Consider the following 26,169-nt stretch of genomic DNA (forward strand, 5'->3'; position numbering starts at 1 on the left):
GATTTACAGCGCGGTAATACCACCCCCCCCTCCCCCCCCCCCTCCCCAGGAGAGCCTGCAGAATCTGCGGTCGCTGGCGCACAACTATTTCGTGCTTTTATGTTGTTGTTTTCGGGGGCTGCTGGGGGCCCAGCGAGGCTGTAAAAGCTGGCGGAGGCAGAGGGGTTCTTTTGTTAGCGAGCTGTTCGCTCCCCTGCCTCAGCATCGCCACGGCGTCCGCCTGCAGTAGCATCCCGTCCTGTGAAGTGCAAATTCTGTGGCGTTTCTTCCCCTCCCCCGCTGCGCGCGCACACACACACACACACACACACACACACCTACCTGCTACACATGCCACACACACTCCACACACACACACACACACACACACACACACACACATACCTACCTGCCACACGCGCCACACACACTCCACATACACACACACCACATACGTCATGAACACACACACACACACACACACTTACCTCCACACGCGCCACACACACCCAACACACACACACTATGTCTGCACACACACCACACACACACCAATCACGCAATGCTGACCAGCTGAAACTTTCTAGGGGGTTAGGGGATTTGCAGATGCACGTGGTGGGGGGGTAGAGGGTAGCAAAAAGAGAATCGGATGGAGTGGACTCCTGATGACCCCCCCAGCCCCCCAGCCTGTAAATGTGAATATGTGGGCAGGGGCTGCGGGTTTCAGACAGCCAAAGACTCTGGAGCTCACCCTGGCACCGGTGAACATTCTGTCGGCTGGCTGCCACAGTCTGATAATCTGTAAACTGGCACTCTGAGGGGGGGGGGCGAGAATGCCACAGAACTCAGTTACTGGCAGGAGAGCCATCGTCACTCTGTGTGTGTGTGTGTGTGTGTGTGTGCGTGCGTCTCTGTCTTGGTTCTTTTGTGCTTTCCCGAAAAACCTGTGACAGTGCGTGAGAAACGGGTTCCCGTTAGTAATCCCCTGCCCCCCCCCCTCCCGTCCCCAGCACGTAGCCTACCAGACCCGCACCCTGAAACGGGCCCTGTCGAAACCCAAAAAATGCAGCCGCTCCCGCCCCGACCTTGCTCTCAATAACCCCCCCCCCCCCCGCGGAGATTCCAGTCGCGCTCGGAGCGTGTTGGTTTCCCGACCCCCCCCCCCGGCCCCGTCGCTCAAGATTCCTTCGGGGAGAACACCTGCTCCCCCAGACCAGAGATCCCGTCACTCAGCGGATGCCAGGGGTGTGCCGGGGGGGGGGGCACCGGCATCCCGGGGGGCCTCGTGTTTTTGTTGTTGTTCTTGTTTGGTGGTCTGTCGTCCTGCCGTCGGCGATGGCGGGCGGTTTTAGCCGCGAACGCGCGGTGGGACCCACGGTAGCCGGCCCTGGTAGCCACGGGGGGGCGTACAAATTTTCCCGCTTATGTCCCTAAAATCAACGGCCCATTTAAACCCAAGAGACACGGGGAGGGCGGTTAATCGCTGCTAATCGACTGCTTTAATCGATCAATTAAGTGCTGAGTAACAATGAAGACCAGCTGAGCCTGGGGCTCTTTAGGGCCGGGGTAGGGGTCCCCCGCAGACCCCACGGTCCCCCCTGCTGTAGGCCCTTAAACTATTCGGGCCTGCGCCGGTCCGTTCCTGCGACCCAGGAGTTCGCAGGGCAGGGGCTGGATCCGTTTCTGGGTTTCCGTCCAACTTCAGCTCTTAATTGTGTAATTACAGCAGTCATTTACGAGATCTGCCATTTCAGAGTTGCATTCGCTGATGAACCCATGAATCACAGCTGGTGACTGCTCCTGTGTCCCAGTACAGAGCGTTTCACTGTGATCTAATCTGCCGGGGAACCGGGGCTCGTCTGCTGGGTTAATTAGCTAATTGAGCCGGGGGAGTAATTGGTGGAAGCAAAAACCTGCAAACACACACATTGCCCCCCCCTCCCACCCTCCACCCTCAAGAATGAAACTGCCAGAGACAACACTTATGCTACAGTTTAGGATTTTTCCAGAGCAACCTACAGAGCCTACATTCGTATAAGTACAGTCCATTAATAAAGCTGGATAAGTACTGAAGTATATACTTTAGTTTATGTGTACTGGATGTGTACTAATGCTGATATATACTGCTCAGGTTCAGTTACGTTGCTCAAGGGTGCAGTGGAAGTACCCACACCATGGGATTTATGAGTCCAGCTCCCTAAGCACTGCACTACGCCGCAGTTTGTGATGATGCGTACGCTGTAATAGGCCGGGGGGGCAGCGACGAGCACGTCCACAAACATCTGGCTCTGTCTGGACTGCCGGGCTGGTAAAGAACCGGCCAGCCTCGGCCGCGTGAATGTGTCTGAAACCCGCGCGCGGAGGCTGCAGAGTGCTCGCTTTAATTAGGCGGGAAGGGAGCCGCTCGGACCGCGCACGTCTGCGTCTGCGCCTGCGTCCCGAGTTTAAATATACACGCTTTTATTTTAAACTGTGTTTGCGCTGTAAACCGAGGGGGCGTGGCCTCCAGACCCCCCCACAAACGCATCCCCTCAGCGCGAGACGCCGCAAACCCCACCGTGCGGAGGGGGGGGGGAGAACATTTTCCGCCATAAGGCCGCCGCGAACGTGGAGGTTCTCCAGAGCGCGTGAGCCGCGGTCGGCTCTCCTCACTCAGGTGCGCCGAGGTGAAGATTTACGGCGGCGATAAAAACCGGAGCCGAGTTTTTTCCGCCGAGCCCCAAAAGTAGAAAGGAAAAGGGCGCGTCTTCGCGATATGATTTACACTTCATACAGACAGGCAGGAATGCTCCCCGTCGGCCGCCATGTTTCTGCGCTTTTCCCCAACGCTGGTTTCAGAGCAGCTTTTCCTTCTCGCATCTGTGATTTAAAAAAAAAAATATATATATTTCAAAATCGTTCGTCTTGAGGAAATGTCTGTCGGATAACATTTGCAGTTTGGGAGGCTGTGTCTCCTCCTGTGCCCACTGTGTTAACCTCTATTCACTCAGCTCTGCATTGGTTGAGGTGGGTCTGTGGTCATGGAAACGCTTGCTTTGACGTACCACGGGTCGATATCTGAAGCTGACAGACTTTTATTTTGACACGCTGTAATGAATGTGTTGCCAGAGTTTGGAGTTGTAGTCAGGAAATTGATTGATTGGGGGGGGAAAACATCTGCGTGGAACTTTTTTCCTTTGGAATACATCGATTGAATTTCAATCACTTGTACCTCATCCGTGACCCCATACCTAATATCTCCTGAATTCTTTCCATATAGTTTTGAGAGGTAACTAGAAGTTCAGCTACAGATTTTGGCTGATGGCTGGTATGTTTGTGCCCAGAATTATTTGGATGACACTGTTACGAGCCCTGGGGGGTGGAGCTGGGGGGGGGGGGGTGTTGGCGTGGAGGCATATCTGAGTGGATATTTACCGAGGCGGTGAGCGACCCCGCGACCCCTCACCTGTTGACCCCCGCCGCACTCCGACCCCACGCTTTGCCCCTCTCCCCTGACCTCGGTGACGGACGGCGGTCCCAACGAGGGGCGACATGCCCACCCCCTCGGGGGGGCCGAGAGGGGGCCGGACTGCTGAAACCGGAGCCGGGGGTCTCCAGAGCAGCTGACCCGCACCACCCCCCCCGCCCCCCACCCCCCCACCATGACCCCTCGTTTCCCCCGCGTGCCCAACCATACGTCAAGCCAGGGGCCTGTCTCACATTCAGGAGTCCTGCAAATACCGCGTGTCCCTAGCATACCCCCCCCCCCTTCCATTACCGCCAAACCCAGCGGTCAATCACAGGCAGCCGGGCTAGTAACCTGTCTGACGCGAGGCCGACTCGGACCCAGACCATGCAGCTGCGCTCCGTCTGCTTCGGTGCAGACGGCCTAGGCGGCTCGGGCTTGAGCTCGGGCTCGGGTTCGACGGCGTCCGCTTCGCTGCAGACGCCGAGCGCTTCGTCTCCCGCTCGCGCGTCAGCGGGAAATGAACAGACCTCGAGCGCGGCGGCGTCAGCCTGCTTTGCATGGAGATGAGCGCCTTGGAGCTCAACGCTCTGCTTAGGAGAGAATGCACTGGGCGGAACTCCATCGCTGCATTAATCACGGGTGCGTCGATCGGATGGGTGCCTTAATTGTGGGGGGGGGGGGGGGGGGGGGCACGAGTGGAAGGGTGCTTTAATTGGAACGATGCGTTAATAGGAGAGGTGCATTAAATGGAGGAGGGGGGCATTAATAGGAGGGGTGCATTAAATGGAGGAGGGGGGCATTAATAGGAGGGGTGCGTTAATTGGGGAGGGGGGGCATTAATTAAATGGAGTGCTTTAATGGAAGGGGTGCATTATTCGGATGGGGTGCATTAATCTTTGGGGTGCTTATTATCTCCAGTCTGTTTTTTTTTTCGTTGAGCTTCCCTCCTGTGCTGGAGGTGAGTCATCATTAACGATGTGGGCTATATTTCAGCAAAGTGCAGAAGACATCTTTTTAATTGGGGGGGTGGAAAAAAAAGCTGTATTAATAGTCACGTTAAGCGGCCAGATGAACGACCTCAGGCCTCGCAGTGTGTGGGCGTGAGCCCGGAAGCCCGGTAAATTTGGCGGGAAAAATGCGTAAAAAGGTGAAGCCAGCGTTCCTCTGTCTCCGGTCTCTCAGGTTGCATTGTGTGTGCTGGGCAGGTACACACGGGGGCGTTTCGGCTGTGTCCCTGTCCTGGTGTTCACTCGGTGCGTGTGTCCCCCCCCTTCCCAGACCAAACACCCCCACCCCCCCACCCTGTCTGGTACCTGGTCTGCAGAGTCCGTTTCGGGTTTGAGCTGGAAGTTGGCGACAGAGATAAGACTGTCAGGGGAAATGTATGTCCCCTCGCTGGCGAATCGTAGCCCCCGGGGCCGGGATGTTTTGGGAAGGGGGGGTTGGGGGGGGATGGTGAGATAGCGGCTGAGAGGTTTGCCCGGTGACAGGTGACAGGGAGGGATTATTAGGGTTTATTGGCACTATCTGAGACTGCTGCTGGCAATGCGGCCTGCCTCTCTTACTCTGCACACACTGATAAAGAGCTGTGTGTGTGTGTGTGTGTGTGTGTGTGTGTGTGTGTGCGCAGCGTTAGCTGTGTTTTCCTGCAACCGGGGACAACACAGGTGCGTACAGCAGATGCAAACGTGACACACGGCCTCCGCATCCATGGTAACGGGCGCGGCGAGCCTTCCTCTGCGATGAAGACTCTATCCGTCCCCCTCCTGCGGTGATTAATGCCGCTCCGCTGGTGAAATACGGCAGGCGTCGCTCCGCCTCTCCTGCGTCTGCACCGGAACGCCCGGCTCTCTCTCTCTTTCTGTCTCTGTCTCTCTCTGTCTCTCTCTCTCTCTGTCTGTCTGTCTCTCTCTCTCTGTCTCTCTCTCTGTCTGTCTGTCTCTCTGTCTGTCTGTCTCTCTGTCTGTCTCTCTCTCTCTCTCTCTCTCTCTGTCTGTCTGTCTCTCTGTCTCTCTGTCTGTCTGTCTGTCTGTCTGTCTCTCTCTCTCTCTGTCTGTCTGTCTCTCTGTCTCTCTCTCTCTCTCTCTGTCTGTCGGGATAACAGCACAGATTTGGGCGCGTGACGCACCCACCGATGGGCACACGGGCGGGTTATTTGGTTTTTTTTCCAGACGCTGACTGGAGCTGGTCTTGGATCCTGGGGGGCGGGGAGGGGGGGGCGTGAGGGGTTTGCTTTTATTAACTTCTTTTCACAAGCCGACAAATTCCGTTGGTGACATTAACTTTGATTGGCGGGCCGGCATTGCTTTGTTGTTATTTTATTGTTCCCCGCCCCCCCCCCCCTTTCCCACCCCCCGTGTGGTTTTCGCCTCTTAGTGACGGCCTGGCTGAAACACAAAGGAACAAGGTCATGGTACAGTAGGCATTGAAAGATGTTGAACCTGACTGCACACAAACAGCCATTTTTTTTTTGTCTTGAGATTGACATCACCAACTGTACGTCTTTGGAAAAGGCATGGCAGCAGCAGCCATTAAGCATAAGTATTGGATGAACGCTGAGTGGGACTCATAAGTTCCCCCTTTCTACATCCTCCCTCTTCCCTCTCCTTCATCCTCCTCCTCCTCCACCTCGTCCGCCATCTCCTCTCTCCATCTCTCGGTCTGTTGGGGCTTCTGAAAGGAATTGGGGCTTCTTTTGACAGTTATGTGTGTGTGTTCTATAGAGACCCCCCCCCACCCCCCTCGCTGTCCCAGCTGGGGTTCCTGTAAAGAGGCCCCTGAGGGAGGAGGTCAGGGTTCCTCCCTAGGCTCTTTCCCCCTGCCCACCACCCCCCCCCTTCCCAAATTTGCATTACCCACCACAATATAGGAGTCCTGCTCTGCCCCAGAATCTGCTTGTGTCCTTCTCTTTCTCTCTCTCTCTCTATCTCTCTCTCCCCCTCCTTACTTTCTGCCTCTCCCTCCTTCTCTATTTCTCTCTCCATCTGTTTCTCTCTCTCTTCCTCTTGCCCTCTCTCTTTCTGTCTCCCTTGCTCTCTCTCTCTATTTCTCACTCTTTCTCTTTCTCCACATCTGTCCCTCTCCATCTCTCTCTCCCCCTTTCCCCGTGACTTCCTGTACCCGGATTATCCTCCTGGCTAATGGCCCCTGTGGCAGGATGGGGTGGGGTGGGGTGGGGGTGGAGGGGTGTGCGGGCATCGATCCTCCATCATCGCACCATCTGTCTGGGATCGCCGTTTGGGGGATTAATGATTTCCTCAGACAGCCTCTGGAGACGGGCATTAGGACGTCTCAGTAAGGGTCCCGCAAGGGGGGGGGCACTCAAAGTTTGGGTTGGCCCCGCCCCGCTGCGCCCTAACACCAGTGGGCCCGGGTTACAGTGACCGAGGCAGCGGAGCGCGAACCAAAACCCAATCTTCTTTTCCTTTCTCTCTTTTTTCTCTTTTTCTGTTCTGTTCTGTTCTGTTCATCCAGTCGGAATGCCTGTTTTTGTGCCGGGAACATTCGGTGGTAAAAATCCGAATATAATAACAGAGCAGACGCAGTTTTTAGGTCAGCGTTCAAGTAACTGCGTTTCTTGATTGTCTTTTAAACTGTTTACTGCGTTTTGTGCTTTTTTGTGTTTCTTTTATGTAGTTTATTTCATTTTTTTTACGATGAAGCCAAAGGCAAATTTTCGGCTGTGCGGAAAATCGTTGCGTCCAGACAAAGGAACAGACGTCACTGAGGTGTGTGTCGTGACGCTGGCTCCCGCGGTAACGGAGTCACGACGACGCGAAGCCGAACCGGCGTCTGCGTTTTTAAAAATATTTCTTCTTCCCCTTTCTCTCTCCGTTCCGTCAGGTCATTCGTCTGGGCTCGTTCACACCCAGGCAACGTTTCGCAAGTAAAATCTCAAACGACGACCCCCCCCCCCCCCCTCCCTCCCCCCCCCCCGGCAGTCAGGAGGTTTTTCTCGCCGGCGATGGTTCCTAGGGAACGGCCCGGCGCACTAAAAGCAAAGCGGCAGTTTGAGACCGGGCGGTGAGGGAGGAGCCGGCTTCGGTGGCGGCGGCGGCGGCGGGAATGCCGCTCCGCAGAACGGCAGACAATGGAGCTCATTATGGGCTGGCGGGAATGGGCCCGGGCCTCCGTAACCAGGGGCGACGGTTTGGTCGGTCGGTCGGTCGCGAGAGTGCGGTCGCTACATCGCACCGTAGCCCCGTTCGGCCTTGTGGTTTTATCTACGGGATAAAATGGAAATGGGGTGGGGGTGGGGTGGGGGGAGTTCAGCCATGTCCAAATGGGGTGGGGTGGGGGAAATCACCTCGGAGACCAAATGAAGATGGGTTTGGTTGTGTTGGTGCTGAACCGCAGCGTAAACGGTGGCACGCTAACCGTCCGATCACCCGCGACGCCGTTGCTGGTCTTCCTTTCATCATCGGAACGTTGGAGGCGTTCGAACCCGCCGTGGAGCCGGAGCTCGTGACCGCCGTGGCCGCCAAGGCTCCGCGGAGTTTCCTAACGAACGCCCGCCGCGGCTCCGCCCGACCGCGCCCAACCGCCTTTTTAATTGGCTTTGAATCCTGGGTAATCGGTTGCGAGCGGGAGCGTGGAGTGGAGATTTTTAGTGGGGTGTGGGTGCCGGCAAACGCTGACCCGTTTCACCTGTACCTGCGGGGTACCGCCGCAGACCACGGACGGGCGATTGCGGGAAGCGGAGAGAATCGTGTGCGTGTGCGTGTGTGTGTGCGTACGTGTGTGTGCGGATCTCCACCTCTTGGGGACACAGCGCACTCCGCATGACTGTGTTGACTGGTGGTGCATTTTTATTCATTAGTCCCCCTATCCCGTTTCACTGGGAGTCAGCAGAATGGCCCCCCCCCCCGCCCGCCCCCCAGCCTGGCGGGGGTTAGGATGGAGCCAGTGGGGAGTTTAAATGGCTGTTTAATTATGAGTTATGAATAACACACAGAATTGATTTATATGTTTTCTGTTGTTCTGCGTGTTGGGAGACTCTGCTTTCTCTCGCACTGTAGCGCGGTCCTGCGGAATGCAGAATCGGGTCTTGCTCCCCTGCCCGGAACTGGGGGGGGGGGATGTGAGGGGGATAGTTTGGGGGAAACTCAGAGAGAAGCACCCCGTCCCCCCCCCGTCCCATGTGACGCATTCCTCATGGGCCACGGGAATCTCCAACTCCTCCCGGAGTCCGATGGGGAAGTTTTTTTTTCGGCTGGGAATGCGCATGTACGTGCCACGGGGGGGGGGGGGAGAAAGAGAGAGAGAGAGAGAGAGAGAGAGAGGGAGAGAGAGAGAGGGAGATAGAGAGAGACAGAGAGAGAGAGAGAGAAAGAGAGAGAGGGAGAGAGAGAGAGAGAGAGAGAGTCCGCTCCCACAGTTAAACAAACACACAGCCTGTTGTTCGAGAAAACAAAGAAAAAAAGAAAACTTTCCTCAGATCTCCTTTCCTTCCTGCGGGCCGAATGCACACAGCCACACAGCCCTGTGCAGTCCAGCCACACTCTGTCCTGGAAGACTCTTTGTTCTGTCGCCATGCCGACCTGCCCCACCCCCCTCGTCTTTTATTATGGGCTATTTTTCAGTTTTGTGTGGCGGGGGGCAGGGGGGTTGGGAGTGGTGTTTGGTTAGTTGGTTGGTGAGGCGGGGTGGGGGGGTGGGGGGGCGGTGCACATGCAGTGATGTTTTTCTGGGACGGGTGAGCGTGATGGGGGGGGGGGTGGGGGGGGCCGTGTGTCTGGGGTCACGGAGCTTCGACATTCCGGACTGCGTGTTCAAATTGGGGAAAGCTGTTTGCCTAAACGCTACCTCCCCTCCTCTATCTTCCTCCATCCCCCCTGCCTCCCTCCCTCCCTCCCTCCCTCCCTCCTCTGTCATTCCACAGGCCCTCACTAGCTCACTGAACGATGGGTCTGAACGGCCATTTTAAGCTAATTGAAAGTGCCTCTCACTCTCTCTCTCTCTCCCTCCCCCCTTCTTACTCTCCCTCCCATCTTTCCCTCTCTCTTTGTCTCTTCATCTCTATCTCTCTCCATCTCACTTTCCCGGGCTCTCTCCATCTCCCTCTGTCTCTCTATCTCAATCTCTCTCTCCATCTCTGCCTCTCTCTCTCTCTCTCGATCTCTACTTTTTGTGTCAAAGTCGGATTTGTGGGTATCTTTCTTTTCCCTATTATTAATAGGAAGGGAAGTTCAAATGTCAAAAAGTCTCTCTCTCTCTCTCTCTTTGTCCCTCACTCCCTCCCTCCCTGTCCCCTCTCCGTGGCTTAGTGCAGGGAAGGGGGGGGTGAACTTTAAACAACCCCCCCCACCCCCCCCCAGTCTACACCGGTCACATCCTGTCAGTCACCCAGAGATCCATAAACGGTCCTCCACTGGTCCACCAATGGTTACCAAACTCCCTGTGTGACCCGACTTATTGGAACATAAATCCACAAGGACACCTGCTTCATGGACCACTCAGACCCTGGAGCTGCACCCTGTTGTTATGAATTATGAATTTATTTGTTTCGTTTGGCTCCGTGTCTCTGCAGTGGACATTCCTTCTACGGTCAATACCTCTGCTCTTTATATGCATGAATCCGCTCCTGAGATCCCTGAGAATTTTAAGCTAAACATACTGTACCAGCACACGGCCGACCGCGTACAAGGAGAATCTGGTCAGCCGCGCTGGTGAAAACAGATGTCTCTTTCTTGTTTCTGTCCATAATCTGCAGGAATTTCGCTCGGGTCTAAAGGGGTTTAAAGTATTGCGTTTAAGGTATGTGAACTGCGTCTGGCACAGAGTATGGAGCCAAGTGAAATACATTCTAAGTCAGCCGGAGCATGTATGGGGGACTCAGATTATGGAGTCTAATTTGCATTAAAATCATACGCTGCGGTGAGATAATATTACAGTGACTTGTTTGTTTGCATAATTTCTCGTGGTTCTCCCTCCATAAATAGCAGAGAAAAGACTACAGTTTATTTATTTTTACATCTTTCATATTCAGTTGTGCAATCGTCACGTTACCACGGCGAAAAGCAGGCGTGTGAGCTGATGGCGTTTGTTGATGATTTCATTGAGAAAATGATTGAAAAGCACTGACGTCGCTTTCGCGGGTAAAAAGATGGATTCGTTTGTGTCGTTTTTTGGTCTGACCGTCTCCGCGGACGACAGACGCACACGCCCCCCACCCCCCCCCCACCCCCGTCCCGTCCGCTCCTTCGAAAGATGCTCCGTCCCTTTAATTAGGCGGCCTAAGCTGAAGGGGGAAGGGGACTGAATTTCAGTAAAAGCGGTAATGGTGAATAATGAATAACGATGCGGGGGGGCGGTGATGTTCGCGTGGGCGAGCGCGCGCTCGGGACGTCCCGTGAGCCCGAGCGTGTTCACCGCCCCGGTCCTCCGGCCCGTTCCCCTACGCCGTGACCTTTGACCCGGGTTATCGGGGTGCTGCTGGAACGCCTGACCGGAGTGAACTGCGCAGCTCGAGACCTTTTAGTGGTCGTCCTGCTCTCTCTTGTATTGTGTGTGTGTGTGTGTTTGTTTGTGCATATACAGTATATGTGTTTATTTGTGCGTGTATGTGTGTACAGTATATGTGTGTGTATGTATAGGTGTGTGTGTATGTGTTTGTATATCTGTATGTGTGTATTTGTGTGAGAGACGCAGATAGAGTTTGAGAGAGAGAGAGAGAGTTTGAGATAGTGAGAGAGAGAGAGAGAAAGAGAGAGAGAGTTTGAGATAGAGAGAGAGCGAGAGAGAGATAGTGAGAGAGATAGTGAGAGAGAGAGAGAGAGAGAGAGAGAGAGAGTTTGAGATAGTGAGAGAGAGAGAGAGAGAAAGAGAGAGCGAGAGAGAGCGGGGAATCTCCCAGTGCTCATGCTCACATTACAGCAGCACGGTGCTGCAGTACAGGACTGCTCGGACCTGAACTGGGTCAGCGGCTCGTGTTCTTCCCCCTGCGTCTCCAGCAGCGCGCCGTTCCGCGATGCGTTTCCACTGCGGATTACTGAGCCCGGCACCAGCACAGAGAATGCGTTTCAGTCAGCGCTGCCTCTACTGTAAGTTTTTATTTCTTTTTCCTGGATTAAGTGTGTTTATTTTTTAATGATTCATGGAGGTCTGGCTGCTGATACTGAGTTATTGTTGAACATCGGCATTCGTCGTTTCTTTCCTGTTGAGATTTCGCAGCTCTCTCTGAGTTTTGATTTAGAGCGATTGTTACAAACCAGATGTTGAGGCTCGAGAAGTCCAATCCAGTGGAGGTTTTGTAGGGAGCGGTGGGGGGCGGGGGGGGGGGGGGGGGGGGATGTGAGGGGAGGGTGGCGGTTCTGAATCAGCCATTACCCTGTCACTGGGATTTGCCCACATCTTGTTTTTGCCAAAAAAAAAGTCTCACACATCGTTAAGATTGACCTGAAGCTCTGGGACAGCTTTCTGCCTCGGCGGGTTTTCAGAATTCGGTTTGTGCGAAAATGAAAATCATTTCGCCGCCCAGATGCGGTTCCTCTCAGTCACGTTACGGCTAAAGCAAGCGCTGGGTTTCTATTTATTTTTCTACCGCAGTCCTTCTTTAGACGAGCTGAGTTCCCTCCACGGCTCTGCCTGGGGACTTGGGTGCGGAAGGAGGTAGCCGGTCCCCAAAGGGAGGTTCCGTGTCACCGTGAACTTATTGTTCTTCCCGCCCCGTGAGATCTGCAAGGTCGTCCCGCCTCGTTCGCTCGCTCGCTCGATTTCTAGGCCGCGAGCTGCGCCCCCCCCCCGAGGCCTCGGGGGAGGCCTGCCGCGTCGACGTCGTCTCTCCTGACTGACCGTAGGGGGCGCCGTCAGATGGCTGGGAGTCGTCAAACCCCTTTCCCTCGAAATACAGACACAGACGGAGCGACGACCTGCGACCGACGGCTCGATGCGTTGGAAACGCTGAAAATATGAGTCGGCGCTCAAGGGGAACGGCCCCACAATGCACTCTGCTTCTGCAGTTTCTACGGCTTTCTTCGCTTTAACTCTGACATGGGCCGTTTGAAGCGAAGGCGCGAAGCCTTTGGACTCGACTGAAGAACCCGAAAGGGGAAGGATTTCTCTTTGACTCTGGAGGTGCTGAAACGTCAGCACTTTTTGCCATCTCGAAGCCCGTTTTTTGTTTTGATGGGGACCCCGTTTGATTCCCTCGCCCGTCGGAAAACCCTCGCCGGTGATTAAAACGGCAGGTCGTAACGATGCGGAAGGCAGCGCTGAATTCCGAAGCGGGCGGCGTTGGCGGCGGCGGGGGCGGCGGGAGAAGAAGGGCCTTTTTTTTCTCTTTTTTTTTTTCTTTGCGAAAGAGAAATTTCGCTTTCATGCCGACGTCCCCTTGAAGATCAAACCGAATTCGGAGGCTGAAAACTTTTCAAGTTCCTTGTCAGCCCCCTTGCGCATTCCTGTTCTCCAGTTCCTGGCAGTCTAGACCACAGACTTCACCACCACGGGGGCGAGGTGATTGATGTGACACGTTCGGGTTTAAGAACGCTTACAAGGACTAATTTTTTTCGGTGTATGACATCGTAATCTAGAAGTGGAACGCTGGCAGCCCGCTCGGGTTCAAAGGAAGTGTTGCCGGCTCAGTTCCACTGATATCTCGTTGCCCGGAAACGTGAGTTGCAACTTCGTCGGAATCAGTGGCAGCTCAAGCTTACGTTCCAGCACTAGAAAGCAATCAAGGCCTTGTTAAAATTACAAACACGGGTGTAGTCGTCTCCGCAGGTAATGAAGGACTCACAGAATTATGCGCGCACTGGAAGCTAAAAATGTCGTTTTTTTTTTTTGTTTTTTTTTGGTTACTCCTTTTAGAAACTGCTTCTAGCAACTCCAGCCATTCTTTGTCTGTGAATTGAACATTAAAGATTCGCGCTTCCCTTCAGCTTCTCAGCGAGTAATCCGCGGACGAGCGCCTGGTGTTCTCGGTGGAGTCGGGACGAGGCGGAGGAGAAGGCGCGAGCGTTTCCCTGACGCGACGCGTTTCGCTTCCTCCTTCCGGGGATGGCGAGCGTTCGCCGGAACGGACGCGGCGAATGAGCGACGGAGACCGGCCCTTTGGGGCGAAAGCGTTTCGCTCGCGCGCTGAAACGGCCCACGTTCAGGACGCCTCTCACACCAGGAGGTCTGACCTCTGACCCCAGGATGTTTCACCTTTCGTCTCACGATGGGTGTAAGGGCAGGATCTGAGTCACGTTCGTGAACCGTCCCGGGCTAGCAGCGCTGTTCCAGGATCCGTTCTGCCTTTTGTCCCGTAATGGATGAGGTTAGCATATGGATGGGGGGGGGGTGGGGGGGGGGGGTGGGGGGGGGGGGGAACCAGATCCTAGATCTTCGATGTTAATCAGTCCAAACTCTCTGAATAATGGACCCTGATCTAGGTGTGAGTTTGCCCTTTAAAGTTGGAGCGGGTAAGATTATGATATGAAACAGGAGGCCCTGATACTAGATCAGCTCGCTGTTCTCTGAATACCCTCTCCGTGTGTCTCCTGCTCTCTCCACTTGGTATTTAGGACAGGTAGTGTAAGGTCTGGCTGAAAGCTGTGCGGCGTGGGAGCCTGACTAATTGGGAAAGAGCACCTTGCTGCAATATGGGACAGGAATGCCAGTGCAGAAGCGCCTGCCTTAATCGTTTCAGCGTGAGAGGAGTTTATGGGCCGGTGCTGGACGGTTGCGGACGGGATGGTTGATGATGGCTGCTCATCCTGTAGTGAGTGATTTTATGGGGGGGGGGGGGCGTGGAGGGGGAGGGAATCGGCTTGGCTGGTTCGGAGCAGCCTGGTGGGTGGGGTGGGGGGGATAGCTTCACAGGACGGTTATGGTATACAGTGTGCGTTGCGAGCAGGAAGCACGCGCCAGGAAGCGAAACCCTCGGGTGAGTGGCAGACGGAGAGGCGATAATGATTGGCTCGTGGCTCGCCGTTCCTCGCTGTAGAGAACTTGCGGTACGTTAGCGTGAGAGCCAGACTCGTGCTGCGTTAGCGTCAGCCGCTTCTCTGGCTCGGCGTTGTTGCCGCTCACCGACACGCCGAATGACGCATCCCCCTGTTCGCCAGAACAAAAAAATGGCATTCCGGCTTCCGTTCTCATCCCACGTCCGAGGCCCGGTGCCTCCTGACAGATCCGTATTTAATCTGACTCTCCCGCCCATGCTGAAGACAGCGTACAGTGGAGCTTCTGGATGGCAGTCACGTGGAGGCCCAGTTTTTTTATTACAGGGAATATTGTTCTCAAAACATATTACATGTCAGCTTGCGACATGGAGACCATGGCTGCTGGGTAGGAACGCTTCGCAGGCTTTGTGGAGTTTTATTTATTATTGTTATCTGAAGTCGAGATGGATCGGCGTCGGTTTTATTTCGCAATGTAGCCTGTCACCCTGCCATACTGCAGCCCGCAGATATCACTGTCTGTCTCGAGCTGTGGTTTGGGTGGCCATTTCTCAACCCTCGTATATTTTTCGGGTGGGTTTTGGATTTGTGCGTTTGTGAGCCTCAGGTTACTTGGCACGCAAAGTTTCTCAACTTATAAACCCTTGATCCAGGGTCTTAGTAAGTGTTTTTATTTATTTTATTCTGGCTGGTTTGCTCTCTCTCTCTGTCTCTTGGCTTCTTGGCTGTCTCTCCCTCCTCCCTCAGTTTCTTTCTCTCTACCCCTCTCGCTCCCTCAGTTTCTCCCCCTCGCCCCCCCCCCCCCCCCCAGAAAGAATGCAGTCCTGGGGATTTGGGCGCATTTGTTCCGGGGCACTCGCGGATAACATTCTTCTGGAACACGGACCGTGCCGCAGGGCGGAATCCTGCACTCAGCAAGTTCCACGGGAGGGGGGGGGGGGGGGCTTCATACTCTCGCACAAAATTCCAGCCCCCCCCCCCCCTTTCCTCCCCATAAAGTCGTCGTGTTTTGGTAGGTCCAGGTCTTGCGTAGATCGGCTTTCTCCAGGACGGGATGTTTACCGGCACACACCCCGCCGCCCGCCCCCCCCCCCCGAACGGGTTCCTGGCCTCCCCCCCCCCCCCCCACAGCTGTGGAGCCGTTACAGGAGGCCCCTGGCGCTGCTGCTGCTGCTGCTGCTAACAATAGGCTTCATATGAAATATTTACCCAGGCTGCACAGTTTCCCCCACGTAGGCCGGTCTGCTGGACATATTTGAGAGGGGTTGATTCGGATAAGACGAATGAGAAGATGGAAGGGAAGAAAAAACCCGCCCTCGGTGAGAGACGGTGGGGTGCGACGGGAGGGCGGTCCCGGGCCGGAGGCGAGGCTAAGCGCTGTTGACTCGGTCGCCCGCTTCTCATTTCGATATTGACCGCCCGTCGCCCGTCGGCCGCCCCGCCGCTTCGGCTAACTGTCAAACGCAAACACTCGTCCCTCCCGTTGCTCCCCTCTTTTGTTTGAGGAATGAAGTGGTCCGTTACCGGTCTTACAAGCCAGGGCTTTCTGCCTGGGGCTGGTGGGGGAGACCATCGGACCGTGGGTGAGACGGGAAAGATACGATATTAAAGCCGTTCCTCACTCCCGATTGCCAGCCTTCTGTACTGTGAGGGGGGTTATTGGGGTTCGGGAGCAGTGCATGATGGGTAACTGACCGTCCACTGATGGATGGGCTGTCTGTTTTTTTTTCTCGAGGTGAACGGCTCCCAGGCTAACGGATGCGTATAATAATTGCACTAAAAGCTTTGAGATCTCGCAGGCGGGGGCGGGGGGGCAGGGGGCGGGGCAGGGGCCGGGGGCAGGGGGGGCCGGGCGGGGGATCCCCGGAACATTTTTTTTTTTTAAAAACGCGCTCTGAATTTAATGGCGGTTCGGCCGCACGGAAGCTGGCTGTGATTAAGCGGTAAGCGATGTCATGCAGGCCCGCCGTTAATGGTGTCAGATGTGTGAACTCTCGGTGGGGGTGGGGGGGGGGGTTTAGCGCCTTGGAGCTCACCCGCCAGATTCCTCACGAGGGTAATTGTCCACAGTGCCACCCGAGTGGGAGAGGAAACCCATACGATTGCTCATTATGTACCAGGAAGTGAAAAAATAAGAAAAATGACTACAAGACAATTCAAAGAAAATTCGAAACTGTTTTTTGGCTTCAATATGTGGTTCCCCACAGAATAATGGGGAAAATGTGTGTGTGTATGTGCTTGTGTGCTGTTTCTGTTCATGTATTATCAGTAAAACATGCATTCATTTTGCCTGAGGCATGACGCATGCCGTAACTATGCTTATGGTGAGAACGCTCTGTATGTATGTCCAGGGTCAGTAGTCTCTTTGGTGTGCATAGGTTTGGTGTTACGTCTACAAAGACAGGCTGAATTACAATGACCCACCCTTGCATTAGGTCATGAATCTGGGTGATTGACGTGTCCCTGCATCCCAAACAGCCGATTGGGGTCAGCGTCAGGAAGACAGTAGTTCATCCTATCACATACAGCACGTTCGGGGTCAGCTCTCAGTAAAGCAAGACAGTAGTTCACTCCCTATTCAGCATACAGCACGTTTAGGGTCAGCTCTCAGTAAAGTAGGACAGTAGTTCACTCCCTATTCAGCATACAGCACGTTTGGGGTCAGCTCTCAGTAAAGTAAGACAGTAGTTCAGTCCCTATTCAGCATACAGCACGTTTGGGGTCAGCTCTCAGTAAAGCAAGACAGTAGTTCAGTCCCTATCCCACATACAGCACGTTTGGGGTCAGCTCTCAGTAAAGTAAGACAGTAGTTCAGTCCCTATTCCACATACAGCACGTTTGGGGTCAGCTCTCAGTAAAGCAAGACAGTAGTTCAGTCCCTATTCCACATACAGCACGTTTGGGGTCAGCTCTCAGTAAAGTAAGACAGTAGTTCAGTCCCTATTCAGCATACAGCACGTTTGGGTCAGCTCTCAGTAAAGAAGACAGTAGTTCAGTCCTATCCCACTACAGCACGTTGGGGTCAGCTCTCAGTAAAGAAGACAGTAGTTCAGTCCCTATCAGCATACAGCACTTTGGGGTCAGCTCTCAGTAAAGTAAGACAGTAGTTCAGTCCTATCACATACAGCACGTTGGGTCACTCTCAGTAAATAAGCAGTATCAGTCCATCCACATACAGCACGTTTGGGGTCAGCTCTCAGTAAAGTAAGACAGTAGTTCAGTCCCTATCCCACATACAGCACGTCAGCTTGGTGCCCGGCAACCATTCAGCGCTTAGCGCCGGAGACATGAACTCATTCCCACAATGCACTGCAGCGTGGGGCTGCGTAACAGTATGCTGATTCGGAGGTGTGTCCCAGCGTGACTGCACGTTGACAGTGCAACAAAGAGGAAGTTGTGTCCATGAGGCTTTGTGCCGGGGGGGGGTCCTTTGAAGAGGGTAGCGTCGGAGCGTCATGCTGTATTTGGCGGGGGCGGCGTTGCGGCGTGGCGGTTAGAGGACTGCACTTGTGACTCGAAGGTCGAGTGTCTGATTCTGAGCTGGCGTCTCCTTGAGCGAGGTACTCAGCCTGAATTGCGTCATTGATAATATCGAGCTGTATGAATGGGATTGTATGTTGTTAAAAAAAGAAGAAAAAAGAAAGTACTCTGCGTAAGGTGCATCTGTTAAATGTCAAGTTTATTCATTAATATGTATTTATTTATTTATTAATGACGGTTTAATTGCTGCCCAGCTCATTGGACCCTAGTAAAGAAGGCTCGTCACACGTACGCACGATAGCACCCTGCGCTACGCGCGCTTTCGTCCGTCCCCCGAAAACCTTCCCGCGGAGAACCGACGCGCGTCACGTCAGGTTCCAGCATCGCTTAGCAACAAATGGAGGACGCTCCGGATGTTGAATCCTCGTAATGCATCCACTTCTGCCTTTGAGAACGGGTTTGGGCCCCTCGTGAGTCACTGCAGCCAGGGACCGTTACTGTATGTTAATGCACATTTAAATAGCTACATGTGGTGTGTTTGTGATAGGATCCCTTCTCTGTCAGAGGCCTTGCGGTTTGTCACCGACGTGCCAGACATCCCCCCCCCGCATCCGCCCTGTTATTATTTTGGTTTTTTGTGTCGTGGTGTATTGCGCTTACCGCCATTCTTACCGCTGCTGCCTAGGGAGGGTAGAGGTGAGTTGACGAGGCACAGGAAGGGAGCGGACCTGTGATTGTCACGACCCCCCGACCCCTCTGAGTCATCCTGCCCATTCAGCTCCTGTCTTTATCTGTGTGAGGGAGGTGTGACTGAAAGACCTCTCTGACGAGGGCTCTTAGCTTTGCGTCTCGCTTCCTTGGTGCTTTATTATTGTTATTTATATATTTCTTTTTTTTTTTTGCAAGTGGTCAACCTTATACCCTCCCCCCCCACCTAGGCTGTTTTTCTGTACAATGCTGGGTCCCCTGGTTGGAGCTGGGTAGCCCTGTCTCAGTGGAGTGTGCAGGTCTGTGTTGTGCTGTGCTGGTCTGGTCTGTGCTGTGCTGGTTTGTGCTGTAATGGTCTGTGCTGCGCTGTGCTGGTTTGCCCTGTAATGGTCTGTGCTGTGCTGGTCTGTGGTCTGTGTGGGAGAGAAGGCCTATTTGGCACACAGATTGAAGTAGCTTTAATGTAGCATTAATAGTATCCAGGCCTGCCCCAGGTGGGTACATGTCCTTGTGTGTGTGTGAGTGTGAGTGGAGCGTAATGTGTGTATGTGTATGCGTGTGTGTATGTGTCTGTATGTCTGTGTGTCTGTGTGAATGTGTGTGTGTGTGAGTGTAAGTGGAGTGTGATGTGTGAGTGTGATGTGTGTGTGTGAGTGTAAGTGGAGTGTGAGTGTGAGTGAGTGTGTGTGTGTGTGTGTCTGTGCCGTGCTGTAGCAGGAGGAGCTATTTCAGGCTGCCTGTACTGCAGATCTCACTGCAGAGCCCACAGCAGCTCTCCTGCCTGCCGCACAGTTACTGAGCCCCCCCCCCCCAGCTACTGCATCACCCCTGGTTACTGCCTGCCCCCCCCCCCCCATATCCCCCATGTTACTGCATCCCCCAGTTACTGGCCCCCCCAGCTCCTGCCCTCCCCAGTTTCTGTTCAGTCCCCCCCCCCACCCCCCCAGTTACTGCACTCCCACATCCCCATAGCAGCCCCCGCCCCCACCCTCCACCGCAGCGCAGTCGCACACGCCCCGGGCTATTTTAAGGCGCAGGCCTGTGTAACTGCAGAGCCTGAATGAAAGCGTATCAAACCGCGGCTCAAGGCCTGTGTGCGCTCTGCCCGTCCGCAGAGATACGAAACACCGGCAGCTGCTGCTGCGGAACAATGAAACTATTTGGAAGTGCGAGTGGCCTTGTCCTTGTTCCGGGGAGCGGCACTTGGGCGTCGCGGAAGACGGGACGGGAGCTCGAGAGCCCCCGGGCCTGATTGCCTCTCAGGCCTCTTCCTTACGTGTGTGTGTGTGTGTGTGCGTGCGTGTGCATCAGATCGTGTGTGTATATGTCAGATCACCCTATAAAAAGAGACATCAGTCTCAATGTGGTTTTCCTGCTAATATAAAAGCTAAATACATTAAATACATTTGCAAAATGTCTTATTTTAGTTCTTGGATTGTGGATAGAGGCCCCCATTTCTGCAGTACTCCCACAATGCATTGCGGTCACAGGGAGATGGTGGCGTCCAGTCTGCAGTTCGGGTGTCTCTGGTGGCCTTCAAACGGCCTGGGTGGGGTGGAATTCCTCAGCCGTGAGACTCAGGACGTTTCCTTCCTGGGGAGATACTGGCTTGGTGTTCGGAAGCGCGCATTGTTACCGACGTCTCCCCCCCCCCCCCACCCACGCCAGACATCTGGGACTCCGCTCTAATTATGGGAAGCCATGTTTGTCAGTGCCTCGTTGTTAGCGGCTGTTACTTGCGCAGCCAGTTTATCTGGGGGGAAGGACGACGGCGCTAGTTTAGCGTCTGTCGGTTGTGTGTTTTTGAAAATGTGTATGGTGCAATCGCGGGAGTTCTGGTTGTATCTGGCAGTGTATGGTGGAATGGTGAGGGATCTGGGCTTGTAACCTAATGGTAGACTGGTAATGGATGGACAGTTGCTTGTGGAGATCATAGTAGCATACATTGGTAGTATTTCTTGTAGGTTTAACTCCAGTCCTGGAGGGCTACATTGCCTGCAGGTTTAACTCCAGTCCTGGAGGGCTGCAGTGTCCTCAGGTTTAACTCCAGTCCCGGAGGGCCGCAGTGCCTGCAGGTTTAACTCCAGTCCTGGAGGGTTGCAGTGTCCTCAGGTTTAACTCCAGCCCTGGAGGGCTACATTGCCTGCAGGTTTAACTCCAGCCCTGGAGTTAAACAAGTGGACGCTACAGCCGTCCAGGAATCAAGTTTCAGATTGAATTATATCTACATTCAGGCATTGAGCACACACTCTTATCCAGAGTGTATTTATACAGCAGGATATTTACTGAAGCTGTTTCGCTTAAGTGCTTTGCTCGAGGGTACAACGGCAATTGGAAATCAAACCCGCAACCTCCGAGTCCATTTGGCTAGCCGTTGCTCTCTGTGCTGCTTGGATTCTCTTCTCTGCTGTCAGGAAGCTCGGCTGCTCATGGTTACTTCAGGTCACGGTCCAGTTTACTGGGACACCGCGACCTGTGACTCTGCCTCTTTTTGGTATTTCCTGTGAGGGGACAGCGGCTGATATGGGCCAGGGCCAGCAACGGGGGAGGGGTCACGCCTCACCCCCCCCCCCCCACCCTCAGCTGGAGCAGAGGGGAAGGAGGGGCTGCTTAGTGAGTTAGACATCAATATTTCATCCCTCCCCAACAGCAAGTCCCCACCTCCCACTCCCCCCCCCCCCCCCCCCCCAGCCAAGTCATAAACAATGGCCACCTGCAAGAATACACAGCGGGGCCACAATGTGAACAGAGCACACGAATGTGGAAAGGCAGTCTGGGCGAGGGGAGGAGGCGCAGCTCCATATGTTACCAGCCGGCCCAAAGCCTCTTTCATTTCCAGAGCCCGTGGGAGGCCGGCGGAGTCCCGCCTCAGCTCCCATTCCGCTTCCACATTCTCAGGGCCGGCCAACATGGAGGACGGCGCTCGTTACCGCTGGTTACCGCTGGTTGCTGCTGGGTACCGCTCATTACTGCTGGTTACGGCTGGTTACCGCTGGTTACGGCTGGTTACCGCTGGGTACCGCTCGTTACCGCTGGTTACTGCTTGTTACCGCTGGTTACCGCTTGTTACAGCTGGTTACCGCTTGTTACTGCTGGTTACCGCTGGTTACTGCTTGTTACGGCTGGTTACCGCTCGTTACCGCTCGTTACTGCTGGTTACGGCTGGTTACCGCTGGTTACCGCTCATTACTGCTGGTTACCGCTGGGTACCGCTCGTTACTGCTGATTACCGCTTGTTACCGCTTGTTACCGCTGGTTACCGCTTGTTACCGCTTGTTACCGCTGGTTACCGCTTGTTACCGCTGGTTACCGCTGGTTACCGCTGGTTACCGCTTGTTACCGCTGGTTACCGCTGGTTACCGCTGGTTACCGCTCGTTACCGCTGGTTACCGCTGGTTACCGCTGGTTACCGCTCGTTACTGCTTGTTACTGCTGGTTACCGCTTGTTACCGCTTGTTACCGCTGGTTACCGCTGGTTACCGCTTGTTACCCCTGGCCCGAGCGGCCGGTGGATAGTTTGACTTCCGCTTGCAATAACGGCGTAGAGTCGGAGTGCAATCATCAATATCACCCCAGTGTTTATAAAATATTTTTCCACACAAACTTTTTTTTTTCAAAACCAATATGTAGTTATTAGAAAACATGTCTTACTCATGTGGAAAATATACTTTCAAGACACCCTCTTTCCGAAATAGATCGCCCCTTCTTTTGTGCCAGAATCCATCTAAGTTCACAGTAAAAATTAAAAGTAGAGCAAAGGAATTCATGACTTTTTAATTTTTTAATTTTTTTAAACTTCGGAGATCACGTGTGGCGCCTCATTAAATATTCAGCAGCGGGTTTCGTCTCCGGTGTGAGCTGGAAGCCTTGGAATGCAGCTTCTGTTTATTCGTTATTAATAAATATATATTCAGCAGCCCTTCCAGAGAGTTCATTAAAAAGTGATCGGTCCCCTTTGACTAGTATGTTGACGGCTGTTTTTTTTCTTCTTCCTGTGTGCCATTTATACACTGCATAACTAGAAACTAAGTTTTGCATTTTAAAGTAGTTAGTCTGTCAAAATGTTGCTTGAGTTCCCCCCTGCCCCTCCCCCCACCCAGTTGGCATTTATTAATTATAAAGAAGCAAGCGTATCTGAAATGTGTAGTTGGTACCAGCCGCGATAGGCATGCACTGCCATTTAAAATATTTATTATTTTCAGACCTTTTCAAAGATCGCAGATGTAACGGCAATCATATTTAGAGTGCATAGCGGTGTTCAATCAAACATTAATCAAGGTTCCTGCTATTTGCAAGCTTAAAAAAAAACGGTGTAAATGTTCAGCGGTAGGTTACTGTATTATTTACAGTAGCAGTGCAGCAGGTGACAGTAATGTGTCTCACCCGGTCCCCTTTGCTTTAATTCCTTCAGTATGCCAGTACGTGACCTTTTGGTCCGGGGAAAATGATGCTGTACTTCACAAGGAACCGTTTTTTGCTTCCGGAAAAGGGGAGTGGCAACAGATGAGCTCTCTCCTGGGTTTTTTTTGGAGGGAGGTAGGGGATGGGGGGGGGGGGGGAGGCAATTTGTTCCCCTTAATGCGCGAGCGTGCTTTGCTTTCTGGGATAGAGCAGGGACAAGTGTATTTCAATTTCGGGAGTAATTTTCTGGGGAGAGGACCGGGGTGTTCCGCCGGTCGCCGGATTGAAGGAACCGCGGCCAATTCAATCACCGCGCGTCTGCCGCGGCGCCAGGCCCCGCTCTGATTGGTTTATCGGGGCGTGCGCTGGAGCGGAAGCTCCTCCGCCGGCCCACACTGCACTGCTTCTTTTTCCAGGAAATGAGCAGAGCTCGTACGCTGCCGTTGATGCATCGTTGCGTGTGGATTTCACTCGTGGTGTGTACGCCCCTGGGGCAGGATATTTGATGTCTACCATTTGGACCGTCATTCCTACAGATTACTTGACTGTTTTAAGTGAAATCGCTATACAACCGCAGTCCATTTACCATAACCAGGGTACTCGCACATGCAGGTGAACCCTGGAACAGCGCGGGCTGAATTTCGGGTGTCCGTCGGTAAGCCTGCTGCCCCCGGGCCGGCTCCTCCTGCGGATGCCGCATCCCGCAGCCTCGCAGGGTTTCCTCTGGGCTGCAGCCGCCGCAGGAAATGCGACCGTGGCATGCAGTCAAACGCAGAACAGCTCTTATGACTCTGAAGGATTTATTATTTTTTTTATTTTTTTTTTTTTGATGAAAGGAATTTCTCGGTTTGCATTCGCTCCGCTGGTCTGGTGTGCATACTTCTCTGAGCCTGGCTTTACTCATGGCCAGACAGCCCAGGGAGGACTGTTAGTGCTCTTATCTGCTTTAGGGCATCGAGGGGGGTTCGTTTCTCCCCCCAAAATAGGGGCCTAGTTCCCTGCACTGGCCAGTCACCTTTCTGAACTCTCCCATCGCTGGCCAATCACCTTTCTGAGCCCTCCCATCACTGGCCAATCACCTTTCTGAACTCTCCCACCGCTGGCCAATCACCTTTCTGAGCCCTCCCATCGCTGGCCAGTCACCTTTCTGAGCCCTCCCATCTCTGGCCAATCAGCTCTTGTAAGAGACTGCTGGCGCCCCAGACGCTCTGACAGAAGGGGAGGCGGACTCTTCCCTAATCGCTCTTCGGCGTCCCTATCTCTGGAAGGGGAGACACAGAGAGCGAGCTGAAGCAGGCGTAATCAATCTGGCTGCTCCGGGCCGGCGTCGCGCCCTGACGGATCGGCCCGTCCGCGCGGTGGCTCGGGGGGGGGGGGGTTACGGGTCGCAGAGCCCGCCGCTCGCCCTTATCTGGACGCGGAGTCGAGAGGTTCAGCCGTAAATCTGGCGGGGTTTCCGCGCGGTCGCCCCCGGCCCGCCACACACAGCTACAGGACAGCCTCTGATCCCCTTGACCGCTCTCATGTGCAGTTAGAGGGGGAGGCGGGGGTGGGGGCGGGGGAGAGAGAAATGAGTCGGCTGCTTAATTGGATTCGACAGGCTCCATATTACACAAAGACCACCCCCGCGCGCCTCGGTCTGCGGGCCGGGTGGGAAAAACGCGCCGGGCCTACGGCGACGTTTCGGCCCTGGCAATGAAATCTGCTCCTGGGGGGGGGGGGGGGTGGACTGTTGCTCGCCCATCTTCCAGTCTGAGCGGTCTGCTTCACCCCCCACCCCACCCCCACCCCCCTCACTGTAACCTCACTGTAATTGGGTGAAATGCGATCTCCCCCGGCGACGGGGAACGCCGGAGCTCAGACGGACAGTGAGGAGCGGCGGTTTGCTCGCCGCAGTGTCATCGCTCCCGGGGAACGGGGCGCGAGTCGCTCCCCTTCCCCCCCCCCGGGGGCGAGAGCCGAAACGCAGACCTCACATGAACCCACCTGCCCCCCCCCCACTGAACCCATCTCCCCCTGGCAGAGACCTGTCTGCAACCCCGCCACCCCCCCTCCACTGACAGAGGCTCAGAGATGGGGGGGGGGTTTTATTCTTCCCCTCTTTCCAGGGCTCTCAGTTTCCCGGGTCAAATCGAAACTGGGCGGGTGTTACCCTGTTAAGGGCCACTGGAGCGAACATGCTAACCCCCTTCCCCCCCCCGCCCTCCCTCCCAGGACCCCTCTGTCCCTCGCCTAAAAAAACAGCCCCCTCTCCCAGAGTCGCCCCCCACCCTTTCATCGCTCCGGGAGTCTCTCTGAAGAGAGACGGGTTGTTTATTTTCCACGTCATTTCTCTCCTTTTTTTCACTTTCGTTGTTTTTCTCGTCTTCGTTCCTCCGCCTCCTTGACGTGCGTCTGCAGGAGCGCGGTGAGACGCGGCGTCACCGCTCGCCCGTCCCGGCCGCGTTTCGAAATCCCGCCGCCGCGGCCGGCTCTTCCGCTGACCTTTCAGAGCGATGCGACGCTCTGCGATATTTTTGGGTCTGAACGCAAAGCCTCTTTGTGAGGAATGATGTGGAATTAGGGAGTGCGGATTTAAAAATGATCATTGCCATATGTTAGAAAAGAGTAAATATTTGACATTCTTTTGTCTGTTTTTTTTTTATAATGAAAACATATAAAGTCTGGCTTTTGTCTCTGCCTAGAAATAGCAAGACCTGGGTCACGACAAGAGTTTTATTTATTTAATTACTTTTTTTAAGAAAACACAAATGCTTGAAAATGCTACTGCAGTGTTGCCATGGGACAAAAGGTTGCTACACTCCCCCCCCACCCACACACACACACACACACACACACACACACACAACAAAAACAGGCTTCTCCGATTCTTGAACAGGAACAAAGATGTCTCGAACAATAGGCGTTCCATCCGGGCGGAGGGATCGCACGCAAAGAAGAGCTTCAGAGGCGCAGTTCCTGCTGGGTGGCTGTCAAGCGCCATTTTCAGACGCCCCGTTCTTCCTTGTTTGTGTCCTCCCCCCAACAGCTTTGGAGTGGGGGGGCCTCCGTCAGAATTACCTGGTCAACCGAGGGCAAAATTTTATACAACCCCCGTGGTTTATCACAAAAGCCCTACCCCCTAAAAAATGAGGGTGGGGGGGGGGGGGGGGGGGTGGGGTTATGGGGGCATAGAGAATTGGGAAATGACAAATCTGGGTTTGTGAAGCGAGTATGGCATGCGTGAAGAAGCTGAACTGTATGAGAGGGAACGCTCAGCAGTGGAGGGGG

At 54.3% G+C, this 26,169-nt stretch overlaps 1 protein-coding gene across 13 annotated transcripts in view; it reads left to right on the top strand.

The window, feature by feature from the left end:
• The window catches only part of arvcfb (ARVCF delta catenin family member b), a 206,854-nt gene that overhangs the window by 102,900 nt on the left and 77,785 nt on the right, over nucleotides 1–26,169 (top strand). The window contains exon 1 of one of the 13 annotated variants that reach the window (XM_064353741.1): nucleotides 11,271–11,469. The exons of the other annotated variants lie outside the window; for them this stretch is intronic. The gene's annotated coding sequence lies outside the window, so the exon portion shown is untranslated. Of the gene's footprint in view, nucleotides 1–11,270; nucleotides 11,470–26,169 lie in introns of those variants that run through there. 13 annotated transcript variants of the gene reach the window in all.

The sequence above is a fragment of the Anguilla rostrata genome, chromosome 10 (assembly GCF_018555375.3).
Source record: "Anguilla rostrata isolate EN2019 chromosome 10, ASM1855537v3, whole genome shotgun sequence".
Lineage (NCBI taxonomy): Eukaryota > Metazoa > Chordata > Actinopteri > Anguilliformes > Anguillidae > Anguilla > Anguilla rostrata.